Source organism: Thermobia domestica, chromosome 17 (assembly GCF_964235325.1).
Source record: "Thermobia domestica chromosome 17, izTheDome1.hap1.1, whole genome shotgun sequence".
NCBI classification, from domain to species: domain Eukaryota; kingdom Metazoa; phylum Arthropoda; class Insecta; order Zygentoma; family Lepismatidae; genus Thermobia; species Thermobia domestica.
In genome coordinates, this window is record NC_137470.1 from 153,731,768 (window position 1) to 153,752,863 (window position 21,096).

At 35.6% G+C, this 21,096-nt stretch overlaps 1 protein-coding gene across 3 annotated transcripts in view; it reads left to right on the forward strand.

Moving 5' to 3' along the window:
• LOC145674428 (uncharacterized) overlaps nucleotides 1–21,096 on the forward strand; it is a 1,698,027-nt gene that overhangs the window by 482,853 nt on the left and 1,194,078 nt on the right. Inside the window, exon 1 of one of the 3 annotated variants that reach the window (XM_081744472.1) lies at nucleotides 2,257–2,513. The exons of the other annotated variants lie outside the window; for them this stretch is intronic. The gene's annotated coding sequence lies outside the window, so the exon portion shown is untranslated. Of the gene's footprint in view, nucleotides 1–2,256; nucleotides 2,514–21,096 lie in introns of those variants that run through there. 3 annotated transcript variants of the gene reach the window in all.

The following is a 21,096-nucleotide window of genomic DNA, read 5'->3' on the forward strand; positions in this document are numbered from 1 at the left end:
ACGAAATCTTTCAGGTTAGCGTACCACGATTTTCTCTTTTACGCTAATGGGGCGTTTACACTTAGTCGATTTGCGTTCGATTCAGTTGAATTGACGTCACTTTCAACTTAATCGACCGTGTAAACGGGAATTCAACTTAATCGCTTGTTGATCGAAAGCGACTAATCGACTGGCAACTGACTTAAAAGACGTTCTATTTTCTGTGGTTGAAATAATTGAACACATCCATCGATCTGATTCGGCCTAGTTGCTTCGATTTAGTGGCAAATGCAGCGAGTCGATTTAGTCGTGCGACTAAATCGACCAAGTGTAAACGCCCCATAAGGGAGACGGACGATTAAGGCAAGTGAATGATGATGAAATAATCTGTAGAATTAAAATGTGGGAGGAAACAGGAGTACCCAGAGGAAACCCACGGACACGATGTTGTTTACAACAAACATACTTGACTGGGGTTCGAATTAGGGAATCCATACACCAGAGGTAAGCGCTCAACCAATGAGCCACTACGGTCCGCAGAAATAGTTCGAAAAGTCATACAAAGTAGATGCACAAGAGCTTTACTTGCTCTGCCCCCCTCAAAAAAAAAAAAAAAAAAGTATATTACCTAAGACTGGTCTGAAACGTAACTTTCATTTGCTGTTGCGCGTGTCGAAAAGGACTAAGAAAAATAACTTATTTATCATTGTACATGCTTTTTATTAATATTATTCGTAACATATGGACAAAGAAGCTCATTCTTTAAAGAAGGCCATCCCGCTACTTAAGTAGCCTAAGGGGGGTGTGGTGGCTCAGTGGTAGAGCGTTCATCTCTGGTTGAGGTCCCTGGTTCGATCCCAACTCGCGCCGTGTGGACTTTGTGATGAACAAACACCGTGCTCGTGGGTTTTCTCTGGATTCTCCGATTTCCTCCCACTTTGTTCATTCCACCATTTTACTCATCTTTATCCTAACCGGCATAACCGTGGGACGTAAAACTTAAAGATTTCATTTCATTTTAAGTAGCCTAAGGAGATTCAGTACTAGTATTCATTCCCGTTTTAGGAATTCGCTAATTTGAGTCCAAGGCAACACTTATTACTTGGATATCATTGACGCCTTTTGCGTGGGAGACCTGTATTCGATTCCCAGCGGTTTGGATATAGCCTCGCATATATGTAATGTAACAAAATTATTTTGTCCAATAAATATTTTTTTTTCATTTTTGTATAACTAAACGGTCTTTATTTTCTGGATGACCCTCGTATTACTACTTATTTATGTACTGGGTATGAAAAATATTCACTGTTATGTAGCATGTTATATCTATTGTTGACTGATTTCCCCTAGCAGTAATTCTAAGAATAACGCGCATACTGCTTGTAACGTTAAAGTGTTTGTTGACGTCTTTCGAAACTTTTTTTTTTTTTTTAACTTCTCGTAATTATAAGCGAGGCAGTGGCAAACTCTTCATTGAAATGGCAACACTTCCCGTTAATTGCCATCTTATTTTAATTTATTTTTCTCTTTCCTTGCCTCTCTCTCTTTCTTCACTCCAACTTCCACATACTTCTTTTTTTTTTCCTGTCTCTTTTAATGCCATCTTTGCGTGGAACATCGCCGTCTGCGGCCAAAAAGACACCTTTGCTTCTTGGCGAAGTGAAGTGAGTTCTTGCGACTTCATAAATAGGGTCATTATAAGTTCCATATTTTGTTCCCGATTTCATAAGTGCTTTTTATATAAGTGACGATCTAAGTATGGATACAGCGACCAAGCCATTTGGCAGGGCGAATGAAATTATGTTTTTTTTCTAATCCCGTGTGTTCCAGAAAGCGCGTGAAGGAAGTTCACAGTATCACTTGTGCTGGAGGAGTCCTTTGAGCTTGTGTCGAGTGTATGTGACAAGGAATTGCCACACATAAAGACGTTTAGTCAACAAATCAATAGCTTGAGAGACCCCCATTAGACAAACAACTGTTGCGTCCATGTGAAAGAAGGACCTTATCTAGGAGTGATCTTTTTTTTTTCTGGTTGCAAACTTTTCTTTCAGGAAACTGTAAATCCTTTTTTGTTTGTTTGTTTGTTTGCAGAATCTAGTAACTGTGTGTGTTTTAGTAAGACTTTGTGTCGCTGCATATAGAGTGCAGCCCCATTCGACAACTTGAAGAGGAAAAAAAAGCCTCTCCCCCCAAAACGTAATTCCTACCAACAGAAACTTCACAACATCAGAGTTACGATGTTAAGGTGAGTCTGAGCGTCGAACGCATCCGAGCCAGCCCGATCCTCGCCGACGGATCTATAGGTTCAGTTCTGTTGAGGAAGTCGCATGAATCGGTGGTGCTTGAGTGTCTTTCCCGGCGACGATAGTTGGTTCAGTGCGGTCATCAGTGCGTCACATATAATCGTTCACAAATTAGAAATAACAGTGCGTCCGTAGGTAGAAACCCAAAAGCAAGTCTACCTAACCTAAGAGAAAGTTATTAGCGTCTCGTCATACCACTTGACTTAAAACACGTGAACACGCATCTGTAAGGTAAAACAAAAAATATGTTTTATCATTATTATTGTCATTGTTTTAGATTTGCATGCTATCCGCAGTTTTCAGAATCCATTTGAGCAAATAATTGTGAATGTCACCGAATGCATATATAGCGACGTCATTCTTGTTAAAAATCCAGATCCACTTTTCTTCTCCATCAAATTCATTAAGCACATTTACAAGCCCATGATCTGATCTTACCCTTTGCCGGTTAGATTCAAGTACCAACATGAAAATAGAGTTAAAGCCACTTGTCGTTGTTAGTAAAGCTGTATCCGAAACGTTTTATAGTGCATAGTGTATAAAAAGATACAAAATTAAGAGTCCCTGGAATTGTTGATAATACCAAAGATGTGAATCAAATCCGTAAAATATATGAACTTAAATGTCAATAAAATTATTTTCTTTTTTGGAAGCAGGTTAACAATGTAATCAAGAAATCATGTCAGTTAACCGTAACTGTTACACTTTTTTTTCTTAGTGCCAGAAAATGAAAAATTGTTCATTTTAGAGTCACTTTTGAGACACACAATTTAACATTCAGTTGATCACATTCATATAGTTTCTGCTGAATTTACTTCCAAAACCCGTTGGTTGAACATAGAATTTTGTATGTTTGCCGAAATTTAACGTTTACTTATTTTAGAAGCTCCGGAATTGTTAATAAAACTATTTTGTGTACGGACTTCTGAAATGGTGTTCTTTTTTTTCTTTTTTTAACAAACAAATAAACAAAAAGTAACATGGTTATACAATTTGTACTTACTGTTGGTTACGACTCCTAACAGGTCATCCTGGCGTCATAGTGATCTGACTTCTTCAACTCGTTAGCTTGCGGCTGCTGTGTATTTAAATTTTGTTTTTTGAAGATAGTTACACTTCTTCAGAAAGTGTTTTGATGAACTATGTAAAGAGAAACGGAAAAAAAATATTTTAATTACGTAATTTTGCGTAGGTATAGATTGTTCCATAACACTCTCGGCAGAATTGGATTTTAAAGTATTCTTTTTCAGAAATTAGAACAATTTTTTTATGTCACGTCTAAATGTATTTTTGAAAAGTTGTTTTGCTTTTTGATTTTGTTTTACATTTTTTTTTGGTTGAGGTACAAACTATTTGGGTATCACAACCAATTTTTGGGCTGACGCTCATGTAGTAAGAAGGTGTTTGGTATAGAAGACAAATAAGCACCAACACCTAAATTACAATGTATATATATATTTATAAATATATATTTGTTTTTAATAGCAATTTTGTTTATTTTTCCAAAGTAGATTAAGGCAAACACACTTTTTGTTTTGGTAGAAAATCGAAAGTTGGCTGTTCTATAGTTAATCGTCACATGCGGTTGAAAAAAACATACCGCGCTGTAGCCACTATTAGGTGGTAGTTATTTCGATTCTCTGTAAATACGCTACGCGGAAACTTGCATGTCAAAATTAAGAAGAGCCAAATAATAATAATAATAATAATAATAATAATAATAATAATAATAATCAAAGCGTATATTGACTAAACTTTGAAGTTTAAATCTACGGCTTATGTCTTGGATATTAATGTTTTGCGTTTGAAAGCTTTCGTGCATACAGAAGCAAATATTAATCTCTCCTTAATGCGATTAAAATGTTTCGATTTAGTTTGCTTGAATTTTAACGTTTCCTTCTAGGAGCGAGGGTTATGAAACGTGAACCTCCGGCTTAACGTGGAGTACGAACCGCATATTCTCACATCGGGCATCGAATTCCGCTAATTGTCCAGCAACCCTTTTTTCCTCGTATTGTATGCTATGTGTTACGATAGGTTAACGTCATGTGTGAGTATGTGACATATTGTTTGCTAGTTTGTCACGCTCTTTGTTATTTTTCGCCGTATTGTTGTTTTTTTTCCTCTCAAACACCCATCGACTATTCGCGGGTTGTATGTTGACTTTAATGCATTCTGAAATAAGAGTTCTATGAAAAAATAAAAATACGGAAGGGAACAATGTATACAACATACGTTACCTACTAAGTAAATGACTATGGAGCGCGATTCCCTTCTGTTTGGATCCCAAATACGACCTACTACCCTCCGCATACACTGGCCTATCTGCCAGCTGATTCAGCGGCGTGTGGTTTTGATTGAATCTGAACGATAGGGGTCCACGTTGCATTATTAAGCTGGTGAACAGTCGGCAGGTTCAGCGGAAGCTGTTGTTAGACATTTAGTAAACATTTCGCGTTTCGTAGTCCATGCTAAAAGTAGGAGTTGATGTTATTCGTAACATTTTTTGTGTGTGATTTGTCGGATATACTAAAGAGAACCAACACAATTGAATTGTATGCTTAAATGGTATTGTTTTGAATTTTAAATATGAGTACGCTTTTACAATAAAGATATTACAAGATTTCTGCCGTAGTTGATATATCCGATTTTTTTTTTTTTATATAACAAAAAGGGGTTCTACGCTCTACAAGTAACTTCTTTATTTTGACATAAAAATTAACCGCGCTTTGCAGTAATAGTTTTTGTCTAGTTAGTTAAAACATTACCCTGGTTTAAACAATAGATCGTACATCTTTGGGATGAAAATCACTTATTAAAACTTTTTTTTTGGGGTTCAGATATTTAAAATAATGTTCGGAATTTTAATTGTCCTCATACACTTAACTACATATTTACGCTTTTTTTGTAAGATCCACACTTATATCAATAATATGATGATAGGCCTATATCTTACATAACAGTTATTGTTTATGTAGTCTTCTAACGTGTATAATACCAAATCGGTGTATACTTTCATGAAATTTATCCACCGGAATTGCATTAGTTTCAAAGTTGTATGGGATATGATAAGAAATTTTGAATTATCTTGTATTCGGAACGTCATGCTAATAGTGTATATGCAATAAGCTTCTATAACCAAAGCGACGATACTTGATCATTAAAAGAAGGTACGTTGTTTTTTTTTTTTTGTTTTTTTTTAAACATGTACCTCATTTCTGACCGATCTAACTTGTGACTATAGCAATACCTATGAACTAACATTAATTCGACAGTACTATTAAAACTCTTAGTTTCTAACTTATATAATAGTTATTAGAGTATTATCGTGCAGTGAACATGAATATCTCCATATCGCTCACGTATGTAAATTAATAGAAAATACTTCAACTCATATGATGGAATTGTACGAATAATTGTGAATTTTGGGAGCTTGATCCGTACCTACCATTACTTCTTTTTTAAACACAGATATCCATTCACTTGGAATATTGAATTTGCAACACTCTACTTATGAAAGAAACTCACTTAATCATTAAGACTAAAATCGTATGGTACAAATGCATTGTAATTACTTCATTGCTATATGTTTTACGCACACGTCTTCGGCACGGGAGACACTAGTTGGATTATAGGAACCGCGGTGGCTCGGTGGTAGAGCGTTTACCTCTGGTGCGTGGGGTCCCTGGTTCGATCCCTACTCACGCCAGGTGAACTTTGTGATAGCCAAATTCAGTGTGCGTAGATTTTCTCGGGTTCTCCCGTTTCCTCTTGCTTTCTTCATTCCACCATCTTCATTAATTTGTCATCATCACCGTCTCTTTTAGCCTACACTGAATAACCGTGAGATGTAAAACTAAAAGACTTCATTTCATGTTCACGAGTTCAATTACCGGTGGTAACTCATGTGGTTCGGATCCCACGTTAAGTTGTAGGTTCACGTCTCATATAGACTCGGTACTAAAAGATATTCTAACCTCTTGATAAACCAACAAGTATATAGTCTAAGCGTGACATCTCTGTATTAGTTTAGAATTAACTTCGATACTTATTAGCATTTGAAACTAATGTTCACCAATATTAGAAATTAATTTGTGATTATATAGATCCTCTAATGACAAGTATCTTGAATATTGTCCGATAGTGTACAATAACGTTATTAATTATTTTAGAGCTATACGATGTAAATATTTCAAATAGTATTATTTATGAGTACAGTAGTTACGTATCTAAAATATTTCAAAATATATTACTACAATGAAAACATTAGACGTAATTATTCTCGTATTAATTATTAGCAATTATGATAACCATCTTAATTGCCAATCAATCATTCAACACATAGATTCGCCATGTTTATAAGGGCAGCGTTTGAACTGGTTATGAAATATTATTCTTAGTACGACCCCATATGCGTGATACCGGACTTGATCTTCGGTAGTACCAAACTTCGAGAAAACTCAAAAAAGTGTTTTGGATTTATTTTATTTATTTATTTATTTATTTATTTATTGTAGCTGTAGATATCATTTTGGTGCCAATGCGGGACTAAATTTTAATCAATACTTTTAAAAATATCACATATGAGTGGCTACATTAACAACCTCATGAAGTTGGAAATGTGGCCACGTAACAAATTTTATAGAACCTTTTCGTTGCGGATTATATTTGGTTGGGGGTAAAAGAAGGAATATAGATAGACCACTCGGTCAGAGTATTAGTTTCAGAAGCGAGCATAGCCAGTAGCAAACTCGCTTTATATTTCGAAAGATTCATGTTCAATCTCCGCTTCCAGGAATTCTGTTGGAGTTTTTCGTGATGTTTCGCAATACTCTGCCATAGCATGATATGAATTTTGTGTGGAATACAAGTTTTGGTAATGTCGTTTTAAGATGAAATTAAATGAAATCTTTAATTTTTTTCGTCCCACGGTTATGCCGGCTAGGCTAAAAGGGACAGTGAGGACGAGAAATGAATGAAATGGTGAAATGAAGAAAGTGTAAGGCAACGGGAGAATCCTGAGAAAACCCACACACGCGGTGTTTGTCCACTACAAAGCTCACTTACTATGAGCTGGGTTCGAACCATGGACCCACTGCACTAGAGGTGAATGCTCTACGACTGAGCCACCGCGGCCTAGGTAAAGTCATTGTATAACAATGCAGCAGCAATGCTTGAACTTGTCTATCCTGAGCTAAGATATCAAGAACAAGTAGGAAAATTCAACTAAATCTATAATTTTAGCGTTGCACAGTGTTTTCCAACCTTTTCCCACCAACGATACACTTTAGTCAACACTCACAACATCCTGACACATTTGTATTAGGTAAGATTAGATTTGACCACTGTTGATGTAATTGTAGGTCTGTCTCGTTTGTGAGCGACTTTAGCCGACCTTAGTTGACTGGTACAATCTGTCTTCAAATTGATTTTACTTATTACTAAATGCAACAATTCTTAAAAATTAAATGCATTGTTTAACGTCTAGACTCGGTCTTCAGAATGACATAAAATTAACGTTCAGTCTTTTAAATTCCGTGATATAGCAGTGTGTCGAGACGCATCGGTTGGGAAATAATGAATTTAGAAACTCGAAAGGTCACTACCGCAGAAACAAAACATCTCCATTAAAATATATCCTATTTTGACCCAATATACCTTTCTACGATCTGTTTTATAGTGGCCTATAATCCTACTACATTCTTCTTATTTCCTCCAGAATGACCTCTTTCTCAAAGCTTTTTCAACTAGAACGACATTCAGTATGCACGTATTTTTATGAAAACAACTTGTTTCTCGCCCATCGTATGTGTATAATCTCTTTGTGACGTGTGATTACTGCATTTTTCAAATTCTGAACTTATGCATTCATTCAGTTTCTTTGCACAAAATATCTTCGTCATGACCTTGTTTACAAAACACTAAACATATGTTTCTCGCTATGTATTAGCAATTAACTTTTACATCAATACACTATAATGAACAACGTTATGGCTGTATAAAATATCATATTTGATTTACTTTAATAATCAATGACAATCCATGCAACTCTAGGACGCCAGACCCCGAAGTTTTCGCCGATGCGGTAGCCCACATCACTTAGTGACCCTACAAGTGGCAAGCCCATGACACCTGACAGCAGTCGCAATTAGTAATTACTGGTTCTCTATATAATGCAATCTTTCAACGGATGCTAAGCTACACATTTCACAGTTCAGATATGCACTCAACACTAGAGTAACCATAATGGGAAATTTCCGAATGAAGTGTGGCTAAAGGTAAACTATGAGGTCCTTAATATATTTTCTTTCAACTCACCTAGCTATTTAAATATGAAATTTCAGTAATTTAACAATCATAGAATGTCATAAATAATATTGCTTGCTGTCAATGGACAGTAGCTGAATACATACAGCAGAACTCTCCTGCTTCGCAAGTAGTTATTATATAGACGTATAGATGGCGGGAATGTGCCACCACTAGTATCACCGGTCTAGCAACGGTAAGAACTACAGGTGTTGTTGACGGCAAACTATTGTAAATAAACTCTGGTAAAGACAGTAAAGAGGATCACGCCAACTATATGCATGGCATACGGATATACAGCATTAGTTACCGTTATCCGTTAAGAGATTAACAGATTGCCTCCACTAACGAACGACCAAGATAATCACTGAAGCTATTTGTTGCAAAAAATGAACTAAAATCTACGCTTATGTGTATGGGATATAAGATACAGATATACTCCGTTAAAGTCACCGATATCCGTTAAGATATTAATGAATTGACTCAGTGGTAGAGCGTTCGCCTCCGGTGCTTGGAGTCCCTGGTTCGATCCCAGCTTGGGCCATTTGGACTTTGTGGTGGACAAACACCGTGCTCGTGGGTTTCCTCTGGGTTCTCCCGTTTCCTCCCATTTTCTTCATTCCACCATTTCACTCATCTCTCAACATCACTGTCTCCTTTAGCCTAACCGGGCTTAAACGTGAGACGTAAAACTTAAAGATTTCATTTCATTTTACATTGATTAAATAATTCCAGTAAGAAAAGCTGCATATGACTTTATTATAGGCAACCAACATTTCTTTGCCAATATGCAGGTTGCATAGAAACTAGGGATTTTAAACGGAACATGGATATAAACAGTTAAATCACCATTAGCCGTAAACAGATTAACGGATTTACTACATAAGTTAAATAATGTCAGTAAGAAAAGCTACATATACTTTTATTATAGGCAACCAACATTTCTTTGCCAATGTACAGGTGGCATAGAAACTAGAGATTTTAAACGGAACATGGATATAAAAACCGTTAAATCACCACTAATAGTAAACATGTTAGCATATGGGCTGCGTTCTTGAAGTTGCCAAAGATAATCACTCTAGCTGTCCATTGAAGAAAATATAATTAATGAAATTACTTTCATTCAAGAGATATCGTGTGGAATATAGGGCGTAAGTGCGTACTAATAGTTGGTTTTGAGTTTAACGTCCCTTTCAGTAGCGAGGCTATATGAGACGGGACCTACTGATTAACGCAGAATCCGAACCAGATGAGCTCCCGCCGCAAATCGAATCCGGGTCTCCGACGTGAAAACCGCGTACGCTGCGTACTAATAGTATATTCTTATAAGGTCCAGGAACTTGATACTAGTAATATAAGCCAAATAAATACTCTACGTCAGATTATTTTATGCATAACTAGCATATATTACCCGCTTCGCTGGGTTGAAGTAAATAATTTAAATACACTCTGATATTGCTCATTTTAGATCATTTTAATGTATGTCATCCCTCCTCATCCCCCAAGTGTCAGGGCTGAAGATGGACTTAAACAACATCAGAAGTGTCACTGTTCATTTCGGCGACCGCATGAACTATAGATTCAACAGTAGTATCTGTCATTTTTGACTATTTATATATTTACATATATATATATTTCCCCCACCCCTGTTGCGGGCCATGGCATCGGAAGTGTCACCGTTCATCTCAGCGATCACAAAAAATGTGGATTCAGCACTAATATCGGTAATTTTCGATGATTTTTAAATATCTCTTCCTCCCCTCCCCCAAGTTGTGGGTTTGAATTTGGATTTATACGGGATTGAAAGTACCACTGTTCATCTAAGGGATCCAGAAAACTATAAATTCGACAATGATAGTAGCAATTTCCGATTATTTCCCTCCCTCTAGTGGCGGGGCTGGTTTTAGATTTAAACCGGATCGAAAATGTCACTGTTCATCTGAATGATCCCAAAAAACTATGGATTAAACACTAATATTGGTCATTTTCGATCATTATTATATATAGCTCCCCCTCCCCTCCTTGCTGCAACATACGGCATCAGAATTGTCACTGTTAACCTCAACTATTCCTAAAACTATAGATTCGACACTAATATTGGTCATTTTTAAATGTTATCCCCCTCCCCTATGTTGTACCCCTTCCGTCACCAACTATCAGAGCTGAACTTGGATTCAAAACAGCATCAGAAGTGTCACTGTTTCTCTCATCGACCCCGAAAACTATGGATTAAACACTAATATCGGCCATTTTTGATCATTTTGAAATTTCTCTCCCCCTCCCCTCCCCTACGTTGCATTGTCACACTGAATAATCTAAAGCAATCCCTGCTCTTAACTCGTGTATGTTGAAAATTTGATTGAGATCGGTTGGGTGCTTCAAGAGTGATGAAGTAACAAAGGCAGTCAATTTATTTATTTTTTATTTGCATGTATCTCCCCTCCCCCTCCCCTAGGTTGGCTCGTCAAAGTGAAACGATAAAGAAAAAACACCCAAGTCCCGACCCTTATATATGTTATAATTTGCTCGAAATTGGTTGAGTGGTTCAAAAGTTTTAGGTTTATTAGTTTTTATTTATACGTCCCCCTCTCCTCCCCTTCCTCTAGGATCTACCGTAAAACTGAAACTACAAAAAATATTTTAAGGTCCGAACCTCATGTATCTTTAAAATTTGATTGAAATCGGTTGGGCAGTTCAAGAATTATTAAGTTACAAAAGTAGTCACTTTCAGTCTTATATAAATTGATTTTTATATATCTCCTCCCTCCTCCTCCCCTAGGTTGCACCAAAAAAGTGAAATAACGAAAACATTCCAGGTCCAAATCCTATCTATGTTGAAAGTTTGATCAAGATCGGTCTGGTGGTTCAAGAGTTATTAAGTTTAATTTATTTTTTATAGATTTTCCCCTCCCCTCCCCCGCTCCTAAGCTCTACCATTAAAGTGATATAATAAAAACCACCTCAAGTCTGAACTTCATCTATGTTGAAAATTTGCTTAATGCCGGTTGTGTGGTTTAAGCGTGATGAAGTCGCTTTTATTTTTACTTTTTGACATATATCTACCCCTCCCCCAAACCCTTCGGTGTACTGTAAAAGTGAAATGAAGAAAGCATCCCAGGTCCAAACCTTATCTATGTTGAAAATGTGATCAAGATTGGTCTTGTGGTTCGAGAGTTATTAAGTTTTATTTATTTTTGAATGCCCCCTCATCCCCCTCCCCAAAGTTCTACTGTCAAAGTAAATAGCTAAAAACACTCCCAGGCCAGAAACGCATCTACGTTGAAAATTTGATCGACATCTGTCAGGGGGTTCAAGAGATTAAGAGTCACAAACATAGTCACTTTCAATTTTATAATATAGGAAAACATATATTACCCGCTTCGCTGGGTTGAAGTAAATAATTTAAATGCACATTGATATTGCTAATTTTGGATCATTTTAATGTATATCACCCCTCCTCATTTGCAAGAACTATAGATTCAACTCTAATATCGGTCGGTTTTGGCCATATATAGTTCCGCCTCCCCCTTGTTACAGACCATGGCATCGGAAGTGTCACCATTCACCTCAGCGACCCAAAGAAATGTGGATTCAGCACTAATAACGGTCATTTTCTATGATTTTAAATATATCTTCCTAACCTCCCCCAAAAATGTGGGTTCGAATTTGAATTTAAACGGAGTCAAAAGTATCACTTTTCATCTAAGGGACCCAGAAAACTATAAATTCGACACTGATAGTGGACACTTTCGATTATTTTTATATAGGCCCTATATCTTTCTCCCCCTCCCCCAAGTGGCGGAGCTGATTTTGTATTTAAACTGGATCGGAAATGTCAGTGTTCATCTGAATGATCCCAAAAACTATGGATTAGACACTAATATTGGTCATTTTAGATCATTATTATATATAGGTCCCCTTCCCTCACCTCCGTGCTGCAGCACACGGCATCAGAATCGTCACTGTTAGTCTCAGCTATTCCTAAAACTATGGATTCGACACTAATTGAGTCATTTTGATCTAAATGTTCATCCCCCTCCCCTACGTTGAACCCTCCACCTTCCCAACTATCAGATCCGAGCTTGGATTGAAACAGCATCAGGAGTGTCACTGTTTCTCTCATCGACCCCGAAAACTATGGATTCAACACTAATATTGGTTATTTTTCATCATTTTTAAAATTTCTCTCCCTTTCCCCTACGTTGCATCGTCAAAGTGGATAGCCTAAAGTAATCTCCGCCCCTAATATCATGTATGTTGAAAATTTGATTGAGATCGATTGCGTGGTTCAAGAGTTATTAGGTTTTATATATTTTTATATATCTGTCCCCTCTCTCCCCCACCCCTAAGGTCTACCGTCAAAGTGATATGGTTAAAGTCACCCCAGGTCCGAACTTCATCCATATTGTTTTTTTTTTTTTTAAAAAAAAAGATCGGTCGGGTGGCTTAAACGTGATGAAGTCACAAAATCGGTCACTTCTATCTTTATTCTTTTTACATATATATATATATATATATATATCTCCCCCTCCCCAAGGTTAAACCGTAAAAGTGAAATAACGAAAACATCCCAGGCCCGAACCTTATCTATGATTAAAGTTTGATCAAGATAGGTCTGGTAGCCCAAGAATTATTAAGTTTCATCTATTTTTATAGATTTATCCACTTCCCTCCACCTCCCCAAAGTTCTACAGTTAAAGTGATATGATAAAAACCACCTCATGTTTGAACCTCATGTATGTTGAAAATTTACTTAAGATCGGTCGGGTGGTTAGAGCGTGATGAAATCACAAAGATAGTTACTTTTATTTTTACTTTTTTGACATATATTTCATCCCTCCCCCTCCCCTTCATTACACTGTAAAAGTGAAATGAAAAAAACATCCTAGGCCCGAACCTTATCTATGTTGAAAGTTTGATCGAGATCGGCAGGGTGGTTCAATAGTTATTAAGTTTTATTCATTTTGACATATTTCCCCTCCTTTCCTCCCCTCCCCTAAAAACTACTGTCAAAATGAAATGATAAAAAAAAAAAAAAAACTTTCCAGGTTTGAACTTCATATATGTTGAAAATTTGATTGAGATCAATCGGGTGGTTCAAGAGTTATTATTTCACAAACATAGTCACTTGTATTTTTATATTTATTGATTTTTGTATATTTCCCCCTCCACTCCTCCCCGACGTTGCTCCGTCAAAGTCAAATGACAAAAATCATCCCAGTCCCAAACCTCACCTACATTGAAAATTTAATCAAGATCGGTCGGGGGTTCAAGAGTTATCACATTTTATTTAATTTTTCTATGTCCCCCTCTTCCCCCTCTCCTAAGCTCTACCGTCAAAGTAAATAGCAAAAAACACTCCCAGGGCAGAACCACATCTACGTTGAAAATTTGGTCGAGATCTGTCTGGCGGTTCAAGAGATTAAGAGTCACAAACATAGTCACTTTCAATTTTATAATATAGATTCAAAATCGTCAAAATGTGACATTCAAATTTGAATTCAAGAAAAAATATATATCCATTCTTCTAATTATTTCATTTAAAATTTAGTTTTGCTTTTAGAGCGTCATTTCAGTGACAGAATAACAACCAGGAGGGTTCTACAACGGTCATTTTAAAGCAAAGATTTGCTACGTTGAATCCTGCGATCACCATATTGATCATAGTAGAATAATATTTTATCAGTAGCGTAGAGTATTCTTCTACTCAAAGAGAATATATTTTATTTAATGCATTAGGTTCAATATTTGATGAATTTCTGAATATTTTACATTACTCTTAAATAATTCTTTCATCATTTATAATGCACTACCAGAATACTCGTCCTTCGCATGGGGAGAATACGTTTCATTTTAGACATAAGGAGTTGAATTTGGATTTAAACTGCATCGGAAGTGACATTGTTCGTCTCATCGACACCGAAAACTATTAATTTGACACTAATATAAGCCATTTTCCATGATTTTATATATATTTCCCTCTCCGTCTCCATGTTGAGAGGCATGAGAGTGGAAGTGTCATTGTTCATCTCAGCGACCCCAAAAACTATGAATTCGACACTGATACCGGTCATTTTTTAAAATTATTTTTACGTATCACCCCTGCTCCTTCTCCTAAGTTGCACCATCAAACTGAAACGATAAAAGCCATCTCAGACCCGAATCTCAACTATGTTGAAAATTTGGTCGAGATCGGTCGGGTGGTTCAAGAGATTTTATGCCACAAACAGTCACTTTCATTTATATATATACTCAGAACAGCACTTAAAAAGCTTCATTCTTCCATGACGCTACGCTACTGTAATTTTCAGAAAAGTTTTAAAGCACTCAGAACAATGCAATTCCATCTGATGATCGAAACTTTGCTTTAAAAATCTCTCGTTGCCGTATTATTCTTAGTGTATACTAATTTGTGTGAAAAAATTCCACATTTAATTTACTTTTACCTCGTTATGTCTAGTAATTTCATTAATCAACTTCTCTGGGTTCATTTCTGTGCTTTTATCTGTTTTAAACTTGTCACTTGAATTAATATTTCAAAATAAGATATACATACCATACCGTATCATTTAACGCATATTGGTGCGTTAAATGATCATTTCGTCCTCTTTGTATCATAAAAAAAATATCTTTCGTGGCTTACGAGTAAAAATGATTGTATCTTAACCCTTATCCGGGCAACCGAGGCCTCCCAGGCCCAGTAGCTTCATATTTTTCTTCGAATTTCTTAATAACCATAAATATTTTGATGCCATAAAATTCTGAATTCTTCTATATTTAGTCGAAGTTAAAGTTATGAACATATCGAGTTGGTAAAGCTAATAGAGTTGGTAAGGCCCCAGTTGCAGTCTACGTTACAAAAATAGCTTGCCCGGATAAGGGTTAAGTATAGTAAAAACCGGGTTGAAAGGTATTCTTGCCTTCTTGCGGAAACGCTGGTTTTGATTTCAGATAGCAATGAGTACATTTAATTCGAACTTAACTTGAACCTGCAAGTCCATGTCTAAGTAGTCTTGTTCCTGAAAATAACATTAAAGTCTAAACAATTAGAAAATTCAAATCATGGTCAGAACATCTGGGGCGGTATTCAAAGAGAATTGGTTGTTCAAGCATTAGTCATGCGATTAGTTAGTGTCATATTAGTTCTGTACTAAGAAGTGTGTACTTTTTTTGTTATTCAAAGTCTGCTTGGAGTTCAGCTAATAAGTCGATTTGGTATAATCAAGTAATATAATCCCAATACATCCGGCGAGAAAAATAAATGTGGCCACTACGGAAACGCAGACGTGCTCGTGCGTAGTCTCTAAACTTTAAAATATATGAAATTCGAAATTCGAAATGTTTTCTTTGTCGTTTGACATCACAACAACTTATAAATAGATACGAAGTCATAGATTCCAATTAACTTACTGAATTCTGACGAGTGTATTTATGGCAGAAATAAGTAGAAGTCAATTAATATTAGCAATAATGGAATGATTATTTTGGAATTATAAGGGAAGATAATATATCGATCAGTTGTATGTATCCCTTTAAAAAACTGCAAATGTCCTACTAATGTCTCACTGTTCATTTTAACAAACAGTTCCGCTATTGTAGAGAATTCAGCTTAATAATTGCTTCCTAATTAACTCTCCCGATGAGATTAAAGGAAAGAAACAAATAAGGAACGGTAAATTGCCTTTGTATTCTCATAAGTTTATTGTGGCTAAACCAGGGTATCATATGCTCTAAATTAATTAGTTACATGTGAGTAACATAATCAACTACTACGTACCAATCAGAGATTCGGAATACACTTCTGATAATCATGCGTTTGTCAAATCCTTAGTATGGTGCTAAACATACGTCCAAACGACTCTGCACAACGCCCTTGAAATTTATTTTGAACGAATTTAAAGTATATATATATATATATATATATATATATATATATATATATATATATATATGTGTGTGTGTGTGTGTGTGTGTGTGTGTGTTATTTTATTTCTAAGGAATTTAACATGTGTTTTGATTGCTTTTTCAAACACATTAACGTTATTTGCGTGTGTTACTTTATTTTAATCACAATTTAACGTATATTCTTGGGTATTGTTTTATTTCTTAACATTTTTATTGTGTATTTCTCTGCATTATTTTGTTTTAAACGAAATAACATTGTTTCTCGTGTTTTTTTATTTTGAGGTAATTATATCTTGCGTGTGTTATATTATTTTGAACGATTTAAAATCATATTTGAGTGTGTCATTTTGTTTTAAATAAATTAACGTTCTGTATTTTTAAATGAAACGAAAACTTGTTACAGTTCGTTCGTGGCTAAGCGGATTTTGCGTACGCGCCTTTGGTGTGGGAGACCGTTTTCGATTCCTGGCGGAAGCTCATGTAGTTCGGATTCTACGTTAATCAGTAGGTCCACGTGTCATATATAGCCTCGCTGCTGAAACGGACGCTAAACTCAAAATCAAATGAAGTCAAAAGAAACTTGTTGCTTCGACATTCCACAGTTCTTGCCTATAGACTTAAGGAGACAGACTACTAATGCAAGTAAACAATAGTGAAAATAAGTTTTCAGATTTTCCACCGGGACTCGAAACCGGGAACGTGTGCGCCAAAGAAACACGGGCTAGCCACTAAACCAGTGAGGGGAGCAAACATTTTCGTTATTTCGGTATGTAATTTTATTGTAAATGAATTCATTTGTGTGTGTGTGTGTGTGTGTGTTTTATTTTGAGCAAATTTTAGCATTGTATTTGCATGTTATTTTATTTTCAACGAGTATAAATTGTATTTGTGAGTGTGTGCTATTTTATTTTGAACAAACTAACGTAAACTCTATACATTGTTTTATTTTGAGCAAATTTAACGAGTTTGTGTGTGCGTGTTTTATTTATTTTTTTAAATTAATTTAGTTCGTATTTTTGTGTGTCATTTTGTTTTGAAGGAATTAGTGCTATATATGTAGCCTATGTATAACGTTATATGTTATGACCAAATTTGTGGCATACATTTGTGTGTGTTATTACGTCTTTAACGAATTTAGAGTATACTGTTGTGTTAGTTTGTTTTGAACTAATATTATTTTTTGTTTTATTTTGATTATTTTTATTCTTATATTTGTGAGAGTTATTTCAAACGAATTGATCGTGCATTTATGTGTTACTAACAAAATGCCCGTTCTTTGCACGGAGAGAATATGTTTAATTTTGGACATAAAGAACACAAAAACTGTCATCAATCAACTTAGGGACCCCAGAAACTATGAATTCGACACTAATATCGGTTATTTTCTATTATTTTTACAAGACACAATCCCACCTAATGGGGCTGAATTTGGATTTAAACGACATTTCAACGACTCCAAAAAACTATGGGTTCGACACTAATATCGGTCATTTTCGATAATTTTATATACGTTCCCCTTGCACCCCCGAATTTGCTGGGCTGAATTTGGTTTTAAACGGCATCGGAAGTATTACTGTTCATCTCAGCGACCCCGAAACTATGTATTCGGTGCTAGTATCGGTCACTTTCAATCATTATATATATATATTGATCCCTCGTCCCTACTCCAAGTTGCACCGTCAAAGTAAAATAATGAAAACCATCTCAGGCCCGATCTTCATCAACAGTATGTTGAAAATTTGATCGAGATCTGTCGGGTACCTCAAGAGTTATTAAGTCACAAACATGATTACTTTCATTTTTGTAATATAGCTTAATAGATTAATTTATCTCGTATTTGTGTGTGTCATTTTATTTTGAAGGAATTAACATGATACAGTATATGTGTATTATACTTTGACCAAATTTTAGCTTAATTGTTGTGTGTTATTGTGCTTCTAACGAATTTAGAGTATATTTGTGTGTGTTCTTTTGTTTTGAACTTATTATTTGCTTATGTTCTTTTATTTTAATTATTTTAAAACTTGTATTTGTGTGAGTTATTTTCAACGAATTTTCAGTGCATTTATGTGTTCTTGCAATATATATTTTCCCGCATCTCATCGTTGGATTAAGAATTTTATCAGCATTTACTTGGGGTTTATCATTAACCTCTTTAGTCTGCCGAGTACAGCTGAGATTAGGTTTCGTCTAATTTCGTTGTAAGGCCTAACACCAAACTGATAGACTTTTCTGCAGGTTACTTAAAGGCTTATCATCAAACCGTAATTAAAGAATTGAAAATTTAAAGGAAAAGACCTTTAACATCTCACAATCAATTTTAACGTCAAGAAAGTGAAACCCTGCACTCTATTTTCCCACTGTAATTCAATTCTTCGATCTTCTTCGACTCTTGTCTGTCGATATGCAGAGTCTTCCCCATGAATATATTATCCTTCAAGGAGATCCGATCCCCGTACTCGCGCCCAACCAATACGGAGAACACACACTTTACCTCCCTTTGCCAGACTGACGCAGCAATCTGCTGGGTGACATCAAATACGAAACTCTCTGCCTGACTTCTTATCGGTTTGATACAAAAGCTTAGATGCTTATATTGGTAGTAAGATCTTTTTACTTTTGTTTCCATGCCAAAAACCAAAGTATGCCTGCAAAGTAGTGTGGAATTGATGAATACTAATTGGGTAAACTTTGCTTATAGGGGCCGCGGTGTCTCAGTGGTAGAGCGTTCATCTCTGGTGCTTGGAGTCCTTGGTTCGATCTTCGCTCGTGCCATGTGAACTTTGTGGTGGACAAACACCATGTTCTCAAGTTTTCTGGGGCTTCTCCCATTTCCTCCCAGTTTCTTCTTTCACCATTTCATTCATTTCTCACCACCACCGTTTCCTTTAGCTTAGAAGTCATAACCGTTGGACGTAAAACTTAACGATTTTATTTCATTTCTTTTGTTGACATATTTTGGTCTAGCATCTTAATCAGTTGTTTAATTCTAAACTTCGCCTTTATTATTATTATTATTATTATTATTATTATTATTATTATTATTATTTCTGTATCTCGGTTGAAACCAGTGTGAGCTTAGTGATTTGACGGCCATCTCTGGCAAGTGCAGATTATTTGATGAGTTCTTCTTCTCCAAAGAACTTTCTGACCATATTGACATATGTCTAGTATTACTGACTCTTGTACACTCACGTCCAAAATTATTGTCACATGTCTATAAATATGTTGTTGTAGGAATATAATTTGATAACGAATTCGCTGGGTATTTCTTATAATGTTAGTATGTGTATAATCGGCAAAGGCGTGTATGTGGAAAATTTCATGTTAAAAGAGCAGTAAATAAGAACAATAAAACGAAAATAAAACATTCTTGTCCATTTAGCAACGTTTTCTTTACTCATTTTAATTTTCGTATTTATAATCGATTTCCTATGAAATTTACCACAAATATACATTTCCCGATTATACACCATAGTATCAGTATTAAAAATACCATGCAAAATCATTATCAAATTAGGTTCTTAGGACAGTTATAGATATGCGACAATCATTTTGGACATGAGTGTACCTTAGAATGTTTTGGGTTTATCTATTCAAGTTGTGTCACGTACTTTTAGGGACAATTTCTGTAGCCGAGATAACGATTGGTTGTACTGTAACTTCCTGACATTTCCTTAACATTTTTATTTCACCAGCCAGGTCTTTACATTTGTTTCTTTTCGTACTGAATGTTGTACGTATTTATGAGTCAATAATACTGCTACATCTATGAGAACTATTTCTTGGTCTATTTTATTGATAATAGTGATGCCGGGCCTTTTTTGCGGTTAGCGATACATCTATTCTGATTTCTCGATCACAGTAGGGTTTGTATTTAAGTTTAACGTCCCACGTTTAGTATATGCCTGTTAGGCTAAGGGAGACGATGATTAAAACAAATGAGTGAAGATGGAAGAAATGGTGGATTGAGAAAGTGCGAGGAAACTGCAGAATCTCGAGAAAACTCACAAGTACGATGTTGTCCTGGACAAACGTACTTGGCTGGAATCGAGTCAGGAACCCCACAGACCATAGGTAAGCGCTCTACCACTGAGCCACCGTGCCTCCAAGGTTTGTATTTATAACTTTTAAGGACTGGACTTGACTGATACTTGTAATATGGCTTGGTATGGGTGATTAATTCTATGTTATGTGCCAAACGCTGGTGAATGCTTTTTGCAACACTGTTGTGTCATTATTATTATTATTATTATTATTATTATTATTATTATTATTATTATTATTATTATTAATATTATTATTATTATTATTATTATTATTATTATTATTAGTATTAAATAAATGACTAATCACAATCAAACAGGTATACAGGAGCATGAGAACTCATTGGTAGAGTGCTTAACTCTTGAACGAGGAGTCCCTGATTTGATCCCAGCTCATCTGAATTTGGGTGAAATACGTTTCCATGGATATTTTCGGGTTTCTCCAGCTTTCTCTTACTTTATCATTTCACCAATTACTTCATACTAATGTATTTTCATAAAATCATATGTCTCCTTAAATGTACAGAGCGTAATCATAAGACGTAAAACTTGAATAT